This window comes from Coregonus clupeaformis, unplaced genomic scaffold (assembly GCF_020615455.1).
Source record: "Coregonus clupeaformis isolate EN_2021a unplaced genomic scaffold, ASM2061545v1 scaf1544, whole genome shotgun sequence".
NCBI classification, from domain to species: Eukaryota; Metazoa; Chordata; class Actinopteri; order Salmoniformes; family Salmonidae; genus Coregonus; species Coregonus clupeaformis.
Window position 1 is genome coordinate 61,590 of NW_025534998.1, and position 16,709 is coordinate 78,298.

A 16,709-nucleotide genomic window follows, 5' to 3' on the forward strand; every position below is an offset into this window, starting at 1 on the left:
GAAACTATTGGGATTGATTTTCCCTTTGGTTTCTGCCATCATCACAACTTTTTCCACCTTTACTCTTCTTTCCATAGTTACCACCTCAGCAGGGTTTTGGTGTATATTTAGTTGAACCTCTGTTGGAACAAGAGTGGAGATGTTAGTGTCTGACCCAGAGAGGTCAGAAATGTTTAGATCAGATTGAATCGCTACATTGCTGATAATTGGTGTTTGGGGTGGTTGTGTGGTCTCCGTGGCCCTAGTCAATGTGGGGGCACTCCTGGAATCAAGTTGGCTGCAGGGTCTGTGTATCACCTGCGCCTGGACTGTGATGGTCTTAGTCTGGGCTATGGTGTGCTTTGTCTTTACCATAATTGACTGGAGAGTGGGAAATTCCTCCTCTCTAAGTTCAAAGTCTACTATAAATTCATCAGGGTCAGGTGGTGGGAGGTGAACTGAGGATAAGCAAGGGTATCCCTATTAGGAGTTGGGGAAGGTACGGGTGGTATGTTATCTGGAGCCTTAGTCAGTGTCGAAGCTACGGGTATGGTAACAGTGCCCCTTGAGGACCAAGCCAAATCTGGAGAGGATGTTGGTTTGTTCCTAACAGACCTAGGAGCCAAAGTTGGGGCTTTAATTGCTTCAAGTCTCGGAACTGGTCGTGGTACCCTTCCTAAGGAGGATTGAGTCAGCCTGGAGGCCAGAGTGGATGGTAGTGTCCCGGCTAGGACGTGTGGGGGAAGACCCTGAAGTTGGTAAGCTGGTCTTGGCTCTGGCTGTGGCTGTGGAACATGGCCATGAGGCTAGAGTAGGTCGTCTGGCCTGTGCTAAAGCTGGATTTGGTTCTAAAGCACTAGTGGATGGTGAGTCCTCTAACAGTGATTGCACTATGGGGACTGTACTGTCACGTAATTTGTGCCTGTACCTGTGTTGTGCCCAACGAGCTGCTGTCTGGAAGGCACTACTGTTAAACGGGAAGCCTGTCGGGGATAGAGTGTTTAGTATTGCCTGGTAGTGTTCATGCAAGATATGCATATTTGCTGACATCCAATTTTTTGTATTATCAGCTACTTTCTGCTTTGTCTCTATGTTGGGGGATGATGGTTTAATAAAGTCTGTGAGTTTAGTTACCTGTTTCATCATCCCCACTGGAAATGTCTGAGTGTTGAGTGCATGTTCAATGATTTGTTTGTGGTGTATGGCTTGTATCAGTTTGAAGTAGGTCTTAGTTGTGTGTTGAGTGGAAGGTGTGTTAGGCATTGTGTGTTGTGCTGTAGTGTGGGTGTTTGTCTCCCCCTCCTGCGGAAGGGTGTTCAAAACAGTGAATCTATTGCTAAGCATATTTAACCCAGCTAATGTTCAGTCACATACAGATAGTGGTTGTTGAATTATGCTTACCACATTCTGTGGGTGATAAAGCCTGGAAAGAGGGGTATTAGTACAGGTGGATGTTACAACCAACTTGACTGTTATACCGTTGAAGTGATACATTCCTTTAAAGTTTTATTGATTCATTATCCTTTTTGTACCGGCTGGGAGCGACCCAGGTAGCTTATGTTGTTCGTTGTCTTCTTATCTTCTTGATTTCTGGATTGTCTTTTAAAGTTTTCCGTTGTTGGTTCTTCAGTTGTCTTCGGTTGTTAGTTCTTAAATTGTATCTTGTTTCCTCCCAATAGCTGGATTAAAATTTACCTTTATTATTAAAAAACGTTCAAAAGCAAATTTCAATAAGTTCACTGTATCAAACAAAGGGAAAAGGGAAAAAAAGGCCTGACGTTTCGCATGTATAATGCTTCTTCAGAGGCTAAGAAGAGCTGTCTTTGAGGAAGGGATATAAATCCTGGTTGGAAGGGGAGAGGGGTGGGTTCTCAACCAATTAAAAGAAGACTATTGGTTCATATAGTCTGATTGGATCTTAAAATAGTGTTTGCTAGTATGCTAGGTTGAGAGGGCATAAGTCAAGAAGGCTTAGGCTGATGTGTCAATGTCTGATTGGTCCTTGGCTGATATTAGCTAGTATGGTAGGTTGAGAGTACAATGGAACCCACTTATATCGGAAAATAGAGGGGCAAATAGGGTAAAACTGTAAATAAAAGGAGAATAAGAGAGAGAAAAAAAGAAAGGGGGGGGAAGAGGGGGAGACATTTAAATCAATATATATTGTAAGAACAATGATTGTTTCCCTCCATTTGGGTATTGTGAGTTGCCACACCATTGCTATTTTTTTATTTAAAAAAAGTGGGATATTTTTGGAAATAATCAGAAAATTATACAAATACAAAATAAAAATTATACTGCAATAGAATAGAATGTACCTACATAGAAGTAGAATCTATCTAGGAAGGGATCATTAAAATGTACTAAAATGCCTACATAATCTACCTGGGTTCTAGTGGGTGCGGTTATGTAAATATATGTAGATGTTGCATCATGGGTCTATCTATTCGGGGGGGGAAAACCACGAATTGAATCCATGTCTTTGTCCGTCACTAGCATCAGGAGGGATACTTGTTGGGTTGTTAGAAACAGCAGCCACCAACCTGGAAACCAGAAAACTATTTAAAAGAAATAAATCAAATAAAAACAATATCTTGTCAGTTAAAATGTATCCCTACAGAAGCTTGTCAGTAAGTCAGCTTTCTGGAGTACAATATTGTCAATGTTTCCTTTATCATACGTGGATGGTGAGTGTGTGTTTGATCTCTCCAATAGGTGGAACTTGTGTATTGAATATGTATAATCTACAAGATAAAAAAAGTGTAAAACTTTGATTTCTGTAGAGTCTAATGCCAAGAATTCATCCAAGAGTCTGTCAGTAAAATAAGTGTGGAGGGGGTGGACCGAGGGTGTATAAAATAAAACTGTAATAATAAAAATTGAAATGTTTACTAATTATTCTGCAGAGTACCGGGCAGATAAGTGGGAGCAATGGCACTGGCTAGGTTAGGTTTAAGAGGGTTTATGTTTGTACTGGTTTCAAACCTTTAGGTTGCACGGGCCTATTGCACCTTTGCCCGGTCTCGAGAACTCAAAAGTGTTAATGTTTTTTATTTATTCCTTGATATTCATCCCCAGTGGAGCCAAAGTATTACGTTTTCAAATCCACCTGTATTCGGCCGCTTTTCTCTGGCCTCTGGTCCAGGTGGATTTCATCTCCAGACCGGTAATATGGAGGGAAGTTGTTGGGTGGATCTGAAAATGTTGGACCAGGTGTGTTTGTAATATGTTTTTTCTAATTGTGTAGAGGTGCTGTTTGAGGCGTGTCAGGACTGTGTGACCGGTTTCTCCTATATAAATGTTGTGGCATAGTGTGCATGTTATGGCATAGACAATATTGGTACTATGGATGGTCATGAGTTGTGAAATAGGACTGGAGGTTTGTGCATGTGGATTTTGAATGTGTGAAAGTTGTCTATGATACTGTTGTTCAACGGGTAGTTTAGGAGTAGGTTTATTGGAAAACTTTGCAAAAATTAAGAGATCCCTTAAATTGGGGTTTCTACGGAAAGCTGATATGGGTCTGAATTCCTGAAGTGGGGGGAATTTGCGTTGTGTTTGGGTGAAAGCGAATTTTAGTCTAGAGTGAAGGAGTCTGTTTACGTCGGAGAAGGTGCTGATAATGGGTATAATCTGGGGTTCTGTGTCTGTTGGGGGAATAGGAACAGGGGGTCTGGGAAAGGTCTGAGGGTGGAGGACCGGGATAGGATGGGGGGGATAGGGATACATACCCAGAATCGGGAAAGGGATAGGGATAGGCGTGGGCTGTTCCCCCAGGTCAGGAGTCAGTACCTGGTCAAGAGTTCTCCCGGGAGAGTTATGGAGGTTAGTTTAAGGTTAAGGTTGAGGTTAGGGTTAGGGTTGGGGTTAAGGTTAAGGTTAGAGGTAAGGTTAGGGTTAGGGATAAGGTTAAGGTTAGAGGTAAGGTTAGGGTTAAGGTTAGGGTTAAGGTTAGGGGTAAGGTTGGGGTTAGGGTTAAGGTTAAGGTTAAGGTTAAGGTTAAGGTTAAGGTTAAGGTTAAGGTTAAGGTTAAGGTTAGGGTTAGAGGTAGGGTTAGGAGGATCAGGCAATCTGTTCTGGGTGAAGCCCGCCAGTGTGTTGGCCTTTATGTACCTCAGTGATCGCTTTGAATATCCCCTCTTTCTCAGTGCACTAAAAAGAGTATGTGTGGCTAGATTAAAGTCTTTATGTTGTGTACATAATCTATGAAATCGAATGAGTTGTGATTTTACAATACCAGTGAATGTATGTTTTTGGTGATAACTGGACTTGTGAAGAAAGGCATGTGTGTCTGTGTCTTTAAGGTATACTTTTGTTTGTAAAGAGACTATGTGTGTGTCAGTCTCTGGAAAGAATATTGTTGTATCCAGGAAGTTAATTGTATGTGGGTGAATGACATATTTAACAGTTATGGTTGGGTGATGGTTATTGAGTATTTCAATAAACGTTTTGAAATGTACCAGATCATGTTCCCACACTCCGAAGATATAATCCAGGTATCGTCTATAAAACATGGGACGCAATGGGCATTTATCTAAGGCTGTCAACTCCCAGTCCGCCATATAAATATTAGCATAGGCTGGGGCAAACTTTTTGCCCATCGTCCCATGAATCTGTAAGTAGTGTTTATTATTGAATGTGAAATCATTGTTTCTTAATCCAAGCTCTAGAAGCTGTAGGAGGTGTGAGTCTGGTCTATCTGGATCTGGATATCTCTGGAGTGCAGATTTCACTGCTGCTAAACCTGACAAGATATCTATGTTGGTGTAGAGAGAATCTATATCTATAGTGAATAGGTATGCGTTTGCTGGGACTGGAATGTTGTGAAGCGTGTCTATGAAGTGGTATGTGTCCTTCAGATAGCTGGGGTGCCTTTGTGAAATGGGGTTGAGGAAATAGTCAATAAACTCCGCTGCTGGCGAGGACTCACTCCCACAGTCCGACACAATAGGTCTTCCCTTCGGGACCTCAAAAGGGACTGTCCAGGTATCTGGTGTTTGATGTATCTTAGGGAGGAGATAGAAGAGTCTCTGTCTGGGTAAGTCTGGTCCATCTAGATATTCCTTTTGTCTATATGTAATGTATTTCTTTTTATAAAGATCTAATATTATGTGTCTAATTTTATTTGTGTCTGGATCTGTGTAGAGGCAGGAATAGGGGTATAGTGTTGTGTGTTAGAGAGTTGGCGGTGAGCTTCAAAGAGGTACTGTTGGTTGTCCATAATAATTATCTTTGAGCCTTTGTCTGCTGGTTTTATAGTTATATGTTTGTGTTTCCTTAATTTAGCTATGGCTTGTCTTTCTTCTACTGTGATATTCTGTTGTGAAGTTATGGTAGCGGTATGGAATTCTCTGATGTATGTATTGGTTTTAATGAGTTTCCTAATGGGTGCTGATATTGTTTGTGATTTTGGTTCCCATCTGGATGGAGCTGTGAATGGTAGGGTTCGGTAATCCGATGTATAATCAAAGTGGTCCAAAAGTTTCAGAGCTCTATGATACCTGTAGATGTCCCTCTGGAGGTCCCCATAGTCAGAATGCAGTGGTGTGGGGATAAAAGTGAGGCCCCTCTCCAGCAGCCGAGTCTCAGAGGGTGATAAGTGAAATGTGGATGAAAGATTAAGGATGTTTGTGTCTTGGTGGAGGGGCTGTGATTTAGGCATACCCTCCCCCACTATTTTAGCTGTTCCATCCAATGTTGGAGTATTTTTGCCCCTGTATCTGCTGTCCAGTGTATATTGTCTTTCTCTGTGTGGAAATCTGAATGGTGGATTTCTAATAGAGGGTTGTAGTGTGTGGCGATGTGTGAGTTGATATATTTCAACATGGTTTGTTGTTTCTCTGACAGGTGGGGAGAGTAGTTAATGATGGGGAAGTAAATGGTTGCATTAGGATACATCGCTGTTGCTTTACTGTGAAGTGATTGTAGTTGTCCTATGGGTGTTTGTTTCTGTGTTTGATCTTTGTTGTTCAGCCCCAGAGACAGCACAACCACCTTGGTGTTAGGATTTGGGGTAGATTTTGCCAATACCCCAGTAATGTGGTGGAACTGTGCTCCAGGATAACTGTCAATTTGGATGTGGTTGTACGGATGGTAGGGTATTCTTTTCAAATTTGAATCTCCAATGATAGCAATCGGTTTGAGAGATTTTATTTTCCAGTCATAGATTTTTCTGTTTGTCATGTCATGTCTAGTTGGCTGGTACAATAATGGGGGGGGTGGCTGGGGATGTTGGGGTAGAGTGTCTGGGTGAAGGCAGAGGGGTGAGTCTCACAGTGGGCTCTGAAGGAACCCTATTTTTTGGAGACAGACTAAGTGGGGTGGGTAAGAGGTATCTGGTGTGTGGAGAGGTTAGTATTGGGGAAGGTTTAGACAGGAAACTATTGGGATTGATTTTCCCTTTGTTTTCTCCCATCATCACAACTTTTTCCACGTTTACTCCTCTTTCCATAGTGACCACCTCAGCAGGGGTTTGGTGTTTATTTAGTTGAACCTCTGTTGGAACAAGAGTGGAGATGTTAGTGTCTGACCCAGAGAGGTCAGAAATGTTTAGATCAGATTGAATCGCTACATTGCTGATAATTGGTGTTTGGGGTGGTTGTGTGGTCTCCGTGGCCCTAGTCAATGTGGGGGCACTCCTGGAATCAAGTTGGCTGCAGGGTCTGTGTATCACCTGCGCCTGGACTGTGATGGTCTTAGTCTGGGCTATGGTGTGCTTTGTCTTTACCATAATTGACTGGAGAGTGGGAAATTCCTCCTCTCTAAGTTCAAAGTCTACTATAAATTCATCAGGGTCAGGTGGTGGGGGAGGTGAACTGAGGATAAGCAAGGGTATCCCTATTAGGAGTTGGGGAAGGTACGGGTGGTATGTTATCTGGAGCCTTAGTCAGTGTCGAAGCTACGGGTATGGTAACAGTGCCCCTTGAGGACCAAGCCAAATCTGGAGAGGATGTTGGTTTGTTCCTAACAGACCTAGGAGCCAAAGTTGGGGCTTTAATTGCTTCAAGTCTCGGAACTGGTCGTGGTACCCTTCCTAAGGAGGATTGAGTCAGCCTGGAGGCCAGAGTGGATGGTAGTGTCCCGGCTAGGACGTGTGGGGAAGACCCTGAAGTTGGTAAGCTGGTCTTGGCTCTGGCTGTGGCTGTGGAACATGGCCATGAGGCTAGAGTAGGTCGTCTGGCCTGTGCTAAAGCTGGATTTGGTTCTAAAGCACTAGTGGATGGTGAGTCCTCTAACAGTGATTGCACTATGGGGACTGTACTGTCACGTAATTTGTGCCTGTACCTGTGTTGGGCCCAACGAACTGCTGTCTGGAAGGCACTACTGTTAAACGGGAAGCCTGTAGGGGATAGAGTGTTTAGTATTGCCTGGTAGTGTTCATGCAAGATATGCATATTTGCTGACATCCAATTTTCTGTATTATCAGCTACTTTCTGCTTTGTCTCTATGTTGGGGGATGATGGTTTAATAAAGTCTGAGTTTAGTGACCGGTTTCATCATCCCCACTGGAAAGTGTTGAGTGCATGTTCAATGATTTGTTTGTGGTGTATGGCTTGTATCAGTTTGAAGTAGGTCTTAGTTGTGTGTTGAGTGGAAGGTGTGTTAGGCATTGTGTGTTGTGCTGTAGTGTAGTGTTTCCTTTATCATAAGTAGGTGGAGCTTGTGTATTGAATATGTATAATCTACAAGATAAAAAAAAGTATAAAACTTTGATTTCTGTAGAGTCTAATGCCAAGAATTCACCAAGAGTCTGTCAGTAAAATAAGCGTGGAGGGGGTGGACAGAGAATGTATAAAATAAAACTGTGATAATAAAAAATGAAATTTGTACTGATTATTCTGCAGAGAACCGGGCAGATAAGTGGAAGCAATGGCATTGGCTAGGTTAGGGTTAGGGGTTAAGGGTTAGGTTAAGGCAAGGGTTTATGTTTGTATTGGTGTCAAACCTTGGGTTGCAAAGGCCTATTGCACCTTTGACCGGTCTGGAGAAAGTGGGAGGACATGAGAGACCGAGAGCTCCGAGGGGTCACCCACAACAATTCAAAAGTAGGAGGAAGACAATCATCGAAAACAACCTGGGATTAAAAGGTTTAACCCTAAACCAAATTTAATGTAAAACCACATTAAAACATGCATACCAGATCAATTAGATAATTAAATAGTTAGATAAATAATCACGTCATGTTAAAATGTGTAATATAATAAAATTCAGCAAAAAGTACTAAAAAAAAAGACACCACCAGGTTGAGCAATCAAATGCTTCTTTAAAAAAGGAAAAGTATAATTTCAACTTACTCCTCGTTCCAGTGGCCCCTCCAGTCCTCTTAATTAGGCCCCCACCCCCTCCCACTGTTAGTGTTTTCTATTATACCTGGATATTCATCCCCAGTGGAGTCAAAGTATTAAGTTTTGAAATCCACCTGGATTCGGCCGCTTTCCTCTGACCTCTGGTCCAGGTGGATTTCATCTCCAGACCGGTAATACGGAGGGAGGTTGTTGGGTGGATTTGAAAATGTTGGACCAGGTGTGTGTTTAATGTTTTTTCCAATTGTGTAGAGGTGCTGTTTGAGGCGTGTCAAGACTGTGTGACCGGTTTCTCCTATATAAATGTTGTGGCATAGTGTGCATGTTATGGCATAGACAATATTGGTGCTTTGAATGGTCATGAGTTGTGAAATAGGACTGGAGGTTTGTGCATTTGGATTTTGAATGTGTGAAAGTTGTCTATAATACTGTTGTTCAATGGGTAGTTTAGGAGTAGGTTTATTGGACATTTGGCTAAAATTAAGATCCCTTAAATTGGGGTTTCTGCAGAAAGCTGATATGGGTCTGAATTCCTGAAGTGGGGGGAATGTGCGTTGTGTGAAAGCGAATTTCAGTCTAGAATGAAGGAGTCTGTTTACGTCAGAGAAGGTGCTGATAATGGGTATAATCTGGGGTTCTGTGTCTGTTGGGTTAGGGTTAGGGTTAGGGTTAGGTTTTAGGCACCGGTGTCACTGAGGTTAGGTTTTAGGCACCGGTGTCACTGAGGTTGGGGTTAGGGTTAAGGTGAGAGGCAGGGGAATATTCTCTAGTTTAGAACAAATATACAAATAAAAAGCACTGCCTGATGTTTCGCCTTACTAGGCTTCATCAGATGTAACAAGACAATGGGCAAAACAGGAACTTTAAAAAGGGTTTCAGAGGGGCTGACCTCCAGTGGCAATCACTGTTAATTGGTCCTTGGCATTTTTCCCTCCAAAACTTTCTGCATCTAAAAGGTCCCCAAATAGATACAAGTTCCCTCTATAGGTAGGGAAGACTTATAATACATAAAAAATGTGTAGTCTTCTTATAAGTTCCTATTGCCCATAATTAGATCTCATTTTTAACCAGAATACATAATGGTGATAATAGCTAACCAGGAACAGGCTAGGATAGTAGGGGATAAAGGGTTAGGGTTTAGGGTTAGGTAGGGGATAAAGGGTTAGGGTTTAGGGTTAGGTAGGGGATAAAGGGTTAGGTAGGGGACAAAGGGTTAGGGTTTAGGGTTAGGTAGGGGATAAAGAGTTAGGGTTAGGTAGGGGACAAAGGGTTAGGTAGGGGACAATGGGTTAGGGTTAGGTAGGGGATAAAGGGTTAGGGTTAGGTAGGGGACAAAGGGTTAGGTATGGGGATAAGGGGTTAGGGTTTAGGGTTAGGTAGGGGACAAAGGGTTAGGTAGGGGACAAAGGGTTAGGGTTTAGGGTTAGGTAGGGGACAAAGGGTTAGGTAGGGGACAAAGAGTTAGGGTTTAGGGTTAGGTAAGGGACAAAGGGTTAGGGTTAGGTAGGGGACAAAGGGTTAGGTAGGGGATAAAGGGTTAGGGTTTAGGGTTAGGTAGGGGACAAAGGGTTAGGGTTAGGTAGGGGACAAAGGGTTAGGGTTCAGGGTTAGGTAGGGGACAAAGGGTTAGGGTTTGGTAGGGGACAAATGGTTAGGTAGGGAAAAAAAGGGTTAGGGTTTAGGGTTAGGTAGGGGACAAAGGGTTAGGTAGGGGACAAAGGGTTAGGGTTTAGGGTTAGGGTTAGGTAGGGGACAAAGGGTTAGGTAGGGGACAAAGGGTTAGGGTTTAGGGTTAGGGTTAGGTAGGGGACAAAGGGTTAGGTAGGGGACAAAGGGTTAGGGTTTAGGGTTAGGTAGGGGACAAAGAGTTAGGGTTTAGGGTTAAGTAGGGGACAAAGGGTTAGGTAGGGGACAAAGGGTTAGGTAGGGGACAAAGGGTTAGGGTTAGGTAGGGGACAAAGGGTTAGGGTTAGGTAGGGGATAAAGGGTTAGGTAGGGGACAAAGAGTTCGGGTTAGGTAGGGGACAAAGGGTTAGGTAGGGGACAAAGGGTTAGGGTTTAGGGTGGGGATAAAGGGTTAGGTAGGGGATAAAGGGTTAGGGTTTGGTAGGGGACAAAGGGTTAGGGTTAGGTAGGGGACAAAGGGTTAGGGTTTAGGGTTAGGTAGGGGACAAAGGGTTAGGGTTTAGGGTTAGGTAGGGGATAAAGGGTTAGGGTTTAGGGTTAGGTAGGGGACAAAATCTTAACCCCAAGTGGGTGTTAAGGGTGCACGGGCACATGTATCTATCCTCTATGTTTTAATTAAAAAAAAAAGACATTACAGTAGGATCCCAAAAACGGGAAGTGAAGTTATTAATTTTTTTAGGGTTAAGTTTTAGGCATCGGTGCCACTGAAGTTAGGTTTAGGCACCGGTGTCACTGAGGTTAGGGTTAAGGTGAGGGGCATATTCTCTAATTTAGGACAAATATACAATTTTTTTTATTTATTTTTATTTCACCTTTATTTAACCAGGTAAACCAGTTGAGAACAAGTTCTCATTTACAACTGCGACCTGGCCAAGATAAAGCAAAGCAGTGCGATAAAAACAACACAGAGTTACATATGGGGTAAAACAAAACAAAGTCAAAAATACAACAGAAATACATATAATATACAGTGTGCAAATTTAGCAAGTTATGGAGGTAAGGCAATAAAATAGGCTATAGTGCAAAATAATTACAATTTAGTATTAACACTGGAATGATGTGCAAGAGATGATGTGCAAATAGAGATACTGGGGTACAAATGAGCAAAATAAATAACAATATAGGGATGAGGTAGTTGGGCGGGCTAATTTCAGATGGGCTGTGTACAGGTGCAGTGATCGGTAAGGTGCTCTGACAACTGATGCAGCTTCAGAGATTTTTGCAATTTGTTCCAGTCATTGGCAGCAGAGAACTGGAAGGAATTGCGGCCAAAGGAGGTGTTGGCTTTGGGGATGACCAGTGAGATATACCCGCTGGAGCGCAGACTACGGGTGGGTGTTGCTATGGTGACCAATGAGCTAAGATAAGGCGGGGATTTGCCTAGCAGTGATTTATAGATGGCCTGGAGCCAGTGGGTTTGGCGACGAATATGTAGTGAGGACCAGCCAACAAGAGCGTACAGGTCACAGTGGTGGGTATTATATGGGGCTTTGGAGACAAAACGGATGGCACTGTGATAGACAACATCCAATTTGCTGAGTAGAGTGTTGGAGGCTATTTTGTAAATGACATCGCCGAAGTCAAGGATCGGTAGGATAGTCAGTTTTACGAGGGCATGTTTGGCAGCATGAGTGAAGGAGGCTTTGTTGCGAAATAGGAAACCGATTCTAGATTTAACTTTGGATTGGAGATTCTTAATGTGAGTCTGGAAGGAGAGTTTACAGTCTAACCAGACACCTAGATATTTGTAGTTGTCCACATACTCTAGGTCAGACCCGTCTAGAGTAGTGATTCTAGTCGGGTGGGCGGGTGCAAGCAGCGTTCGGTTGAAGAGCATGCATTTAGTTTTACTAGTGTTTAAGAGCAGTTGGAGGCTACTGAAGGAGTGTTGTATGGAATTGAAGCTCGTTTGGAGGTTTGTTAACACAGTGTCCAATGAAGGGCCAGATGTATACAAAATGGTGTCGTCTGCGTAGAGAGGTGGATCTGAGAGTCACCAGCAGCAAGAGCGACGTCATTGATATACACAGAGAAAAGAGTTGGCCCAAGAATTGAACCCTGTGGCACCCCATAGAGACTGCCATAGGTCCAGACAACAGGCCCTCCGATTTGACACATTGAACTCTATCTGAGAAGTAGTTGGTGAACCAGGCGAGGCAGTCATTTGAGAAACCAAGGCTATTTAGTCTGCCAATAAGAATGCGGTGGTTGACAGAGTCGAAAGCCTTGGCCAGGTCAATGAAAACGGCTGCACAGTACTGTCTATTATCGATCGCGGTTATAATATCGTTTAGGACCTTGAGCGTGGCTGAAGTGCACCCATGACCAGCTCGAAACCGGATTGCATAGCGGAGAAGGTACGGTGGGATTCGAAATGGTCGGTGATCTGTTTGTTGACTTGGCTTTCAAAAACTTTTGAAAGGCAGGGCAGGATGGATATGGGTCTGTAACAGTTTGGATCTAGAGTGTCACCCCCTTTGAAGAGGGGGATGACCGCGGCAGCTTTCCAATCTCTGGGGATCTCAGACGTTACGAAATAGAGGTTGAACAGGCTAGTAATAGGGGTTGCGACAATTTCGGCGGCTAGTTTTGGAAAGAAAGGGTCCAGATTGTCTAGCCCAGATGATTTGTAGGGGTCCAGATTTTGCAGCTCTTTTAGAACATCAGCTGTCTGGATTTGTGTGAAGGAGAAGCGGGGGGGGCATGGGCAAGTTGCAGCAGAGGGTGCAGAGCTGGAGGCCGGGGTAGTGGTAGCCAGGTGGAAAGCATGGCCAGCCGTAGCAAAATGCTTGTTGAAATTCTCGATTTATCGGTGGTGATAGTGTTTCCTAGCCTCAGTGCAGTGGGCAGCTGGGAGGAAGTGCTCTTATTTTCCATGGACTTTACAGTGTCCCAAAACTTTTTGGAGTTAGTGCTACAGGATGCAAATTTCTGTTTGAAAAAGTTAGCCTTTGCTTTCCTAACTGCTTGTGTATATTGGTTCCTAACTTCCCTGAAAAGTTGCATATCGCGGGGGCTATTTGATGCTAATGCAGTACGCCACAGGATGTTTTTGTGCTGGTCAAGGGCAGTCAAGTCTGAGGAGAACCAGGGGCTATATCTGTTCTTAGTTCTGTATTTTTTGAATGGGGCATGTCTATTTAAGATTGAGAGGAAATTACTTTTAAAGAACAACCAGGCATCCTCTACTGACGGAATGAGATCTATATCCATCCAGGATACCTGGGCCAGGTCAATTAGGGAAGGCCTGCTCGCTGAAGTGTTTTTGGGAGCGTTTGACAGTGATGAGGGGTGGTCGCTTTGACCGCGGACCCGGTCTACGGACGAGGCAATAAGGCAGTGATCGCTGAGATCCTGGTTGAAGACAGCGGAGGTGTATTTAGAGGGTAAGTTAGTCAGGATGATATCTATGAGGGTACCCATGTTTACGGATTTAGGGTTGTACCTGGTAGGAGTCTCTCATTGGCTTGCTGGACCGTGTGCTAGAGCAGACGGCACACACAACAGCAGTCGTGCCACCAAGCAGGGGGCCAGCAGCCATTGTTCAGAGTAGATGTAAAGTCTGTCAGTCTGCCGAACATTCAACTACTGCACACTGTAGACAGGCGAACCTCTGTATGGGCTGTTACAAGCCCGGCCACTGGAAGAGAGAATGCCAACAGCGCGGCCAAGAATTAACGCTCAGCCACAGTTAGCGCACACACCACCTAACTCTGAGCAAGTTGGAGCCAGTTTAAACTAGATAGCTCACATACGGAAAGGGGGATGTGTGAGCGTTGAAGATTCAACCCTTGAAGAAAGTGAAGAATTGAAGGAGATGTATGTCAATGTCTGTAAAGCAATGTCTGATAATTGCACGGTAATTGTTCAGAATATTCACAGAGTTGAGACGTTCAGTGAGTTATTTCACGCACCGGTGACAGTTAATGGCTGTGCTCAGTTGCAAGGGCTCCTCGATACAGGCTCAATGGCCTGCACGATAAGTGAAGAGGCAGAGCAGAGACTACTATCGGATAGCGTCTTGACCCCACATCAAGAACTCTCACAGCATATCATCCTTGTTGGCTGTGGAGGAGTACAAGTGCGCCCCAAGTGCATGTATGACATGGAACTAAGTCTGTATGGGGTAAAGTGCATGGTCCCAGTTCTGGTGATCACTGGTCAGAAAGACGACATAATAGTAGGCACCAACATGTTGAAACGTGTACTGCATCAGCTGAAAAACGAGAACAGTTATTGGACACTTATCTCGAGCAACACAAAAGGGTCTCCAGATGGCGAACAGTTTCTAGAAATGATGACCAGTCTCACAAGATGGAGGGGTGAAGATGTCCCAGGAAAAGTAGGGACAGTGAAGCTAACTCAGGCGGTGACTCTCCTTCCCAAACAAGAGTACCTGCTGTGGGGAAGACTGCCAAGTAATATACCCAAGTCACCTGGGAGTACAGTTATGGTGGAGCCTACAACCTCCAGGTGTGTGCCTCGGGGCATTATGGTGGGGAGAGTGGTAACACCGTTATGGGGAGATGGCTGGACTCCCATGAAAGTCACTAATATCTCAGACAAACCACTCACACTGAAAAGGAACAGCAAGCTTATGGACGTCTCTACTTGTGTTGCAGCTGAAGATCTCACACTGTTCCAGGGTTCCTGTCAGAGTGATGCTGGCTCTGTTGGAGTGACTCATGTGAAACAGGACGACAACGGTGACCTGAAAGACAGACTGCAGAAGTCTGGTCTAGGAAATGTCGATATTGATCATTGTGAAGCGAGCCCCTCCACCAAGCTCCAACTTGTGACATTGCTGGAGAAATATCAGGATATATTTTCAAAGCATAATCTTGACTGTGGAGAAGCCAAGGGCTTTGCCCATAGGATCCGCCTCACTGACGACCGTCCCTTCCGTCTTCCATATCGCAGAGTGCCGCCAGCCCATTATCAAAAGCTGCGCCAAGTTCTCACCGAGATGGAGGAACAGGAAATCATACGGAAATCAATGAGTGAATATGCTTCTCCACTCGTGATGGTTTGGAAGAAAATGGCGACCTCGGATATGCACAGACTTTCGATGGCTGAATGCAAGAACTATCAAGGATGCTCATCCTTTGCCCCATCAATCGGACTGCTTGGCTGCCCTTGGCGGTAATGCTGTCTTCAGCACCATGGACCTCACGCCTGGATTTTATAACTTGCCCATGCATGAGGAGGACAAAAAGTATACCGCCTTCACAACACCATTAGGCCTGCACGAGTATAACAGAATGCCACAGGGGCTTTGCAACAGTCCAGCGTCCTTCATGAGGATGATGATGAGTATCTTTGGCGATCTTAACTTCAGCAGTCTCTTGTGCTACCTAGATGATCTCTTGATATTTGCCCCCAATGAACAGCAGGCCCTCAGCAGATTAGAGGTTGTTTTCCAGAGGCTACGGGAGCACAATCTGAAGTTGAGTCCAAAAAATGCCATCTGTTGCGGAGATCTGTGAAGTTTCTCGGACACATCGTTGACAGTGACGGTGTTGCTGTTGACCCAGAGAAGGTCGAGGTCATCACCAAAATGTCAAAGAGGGACTTGATGGAAGATGATGGCTGCACTCCTTCAGTTCGCAGAGTGAAGTCGTTCCTGGGGATGGTATTTTATTACCAACACTACATACCAAATTGCTCCTCCATCGCAAAACCCTGTTTGCTCTCACAGCTGGCCAGAAACGGAGAGGAAAGGCCGGGAAGTACAGTCAGAATGCGGGAGTCTACAGAAAGCTCAAACCTGCGGATTGGACCCTTGACTGCGATTCCGCTTTCGCCGGCCTTAAGGAGAAGCTCCTGAATTGTGTGGTCCTTAGCCATCCAGACTTTTCTAAGCCCTTGGTTTTGTCCATTGATGCGTCTCTTGATGGCCTTGGGGCAGTTCTGTCCCAGATACCAGAAGGAGAAACGAAGGCACGCCCGATCGCCTTTGCCAGCAAGACCCTCACTGGCTCACAAAAGAGGTATCCTGCTCACCGACTGGAGTTCTTGGCGCTCAAATGGAGTGTTTGTGAAAAAATTCAGCCACTGGTTGAAAGGCCACACTTTTACAGTGTGGACCGACAATAATCCTTTGACCTATATAATGACCAAACCAAAACTTGACGCTTGCGAACAGAGGTGGGTGGCAAAGCTTTCCCCTACACCTTCAGTATCAAACACATTCCTGGGGTAAAGAACATTGTGGCAGATGCCCTGAGTAGAGATCCGTTTGCTAAATCAGTGAGCCAAAGGTTGATCAGTGAGCCCTATGGAAGTCTTTTGGCCGAGGCGGAGGGAACCAAAGAGGAGAAAGTCCAAGATCTCTTCCGGAGTAAGACCCAGTGTCTCCAGGCACTTGATGCAGGGTGCTGTGTAACTATGGACCCCACTCAAGACAGGCTGGCCGGCAGTCAAGAACCCTCTCATGTGAAATCTGCTTGTGAAGCTCATGTAGAGTGGGAAAGGGGAGCAGAGATAAGAGCAACACAGTTTCTCAATGTTCTTCCCCAGGCGGTGCCCTCAGAACAAGACACACTTCCAGCCCTCTCCATCGGCGAGCTGAGGCACAGCCAGGAAATAGATCCAGTTATCAGGGAAGTCCTGCCACTCATTCAGAGGGGTGAGCCACCACCTAGGCGAGGGAGGAGGAGGTTAGCTCTACGACCCAGACACTGTGCAAGCAGTGGCATCATCTAAAAGTCCAGGACGGAGTCTTATATAGGGTAACCAAAG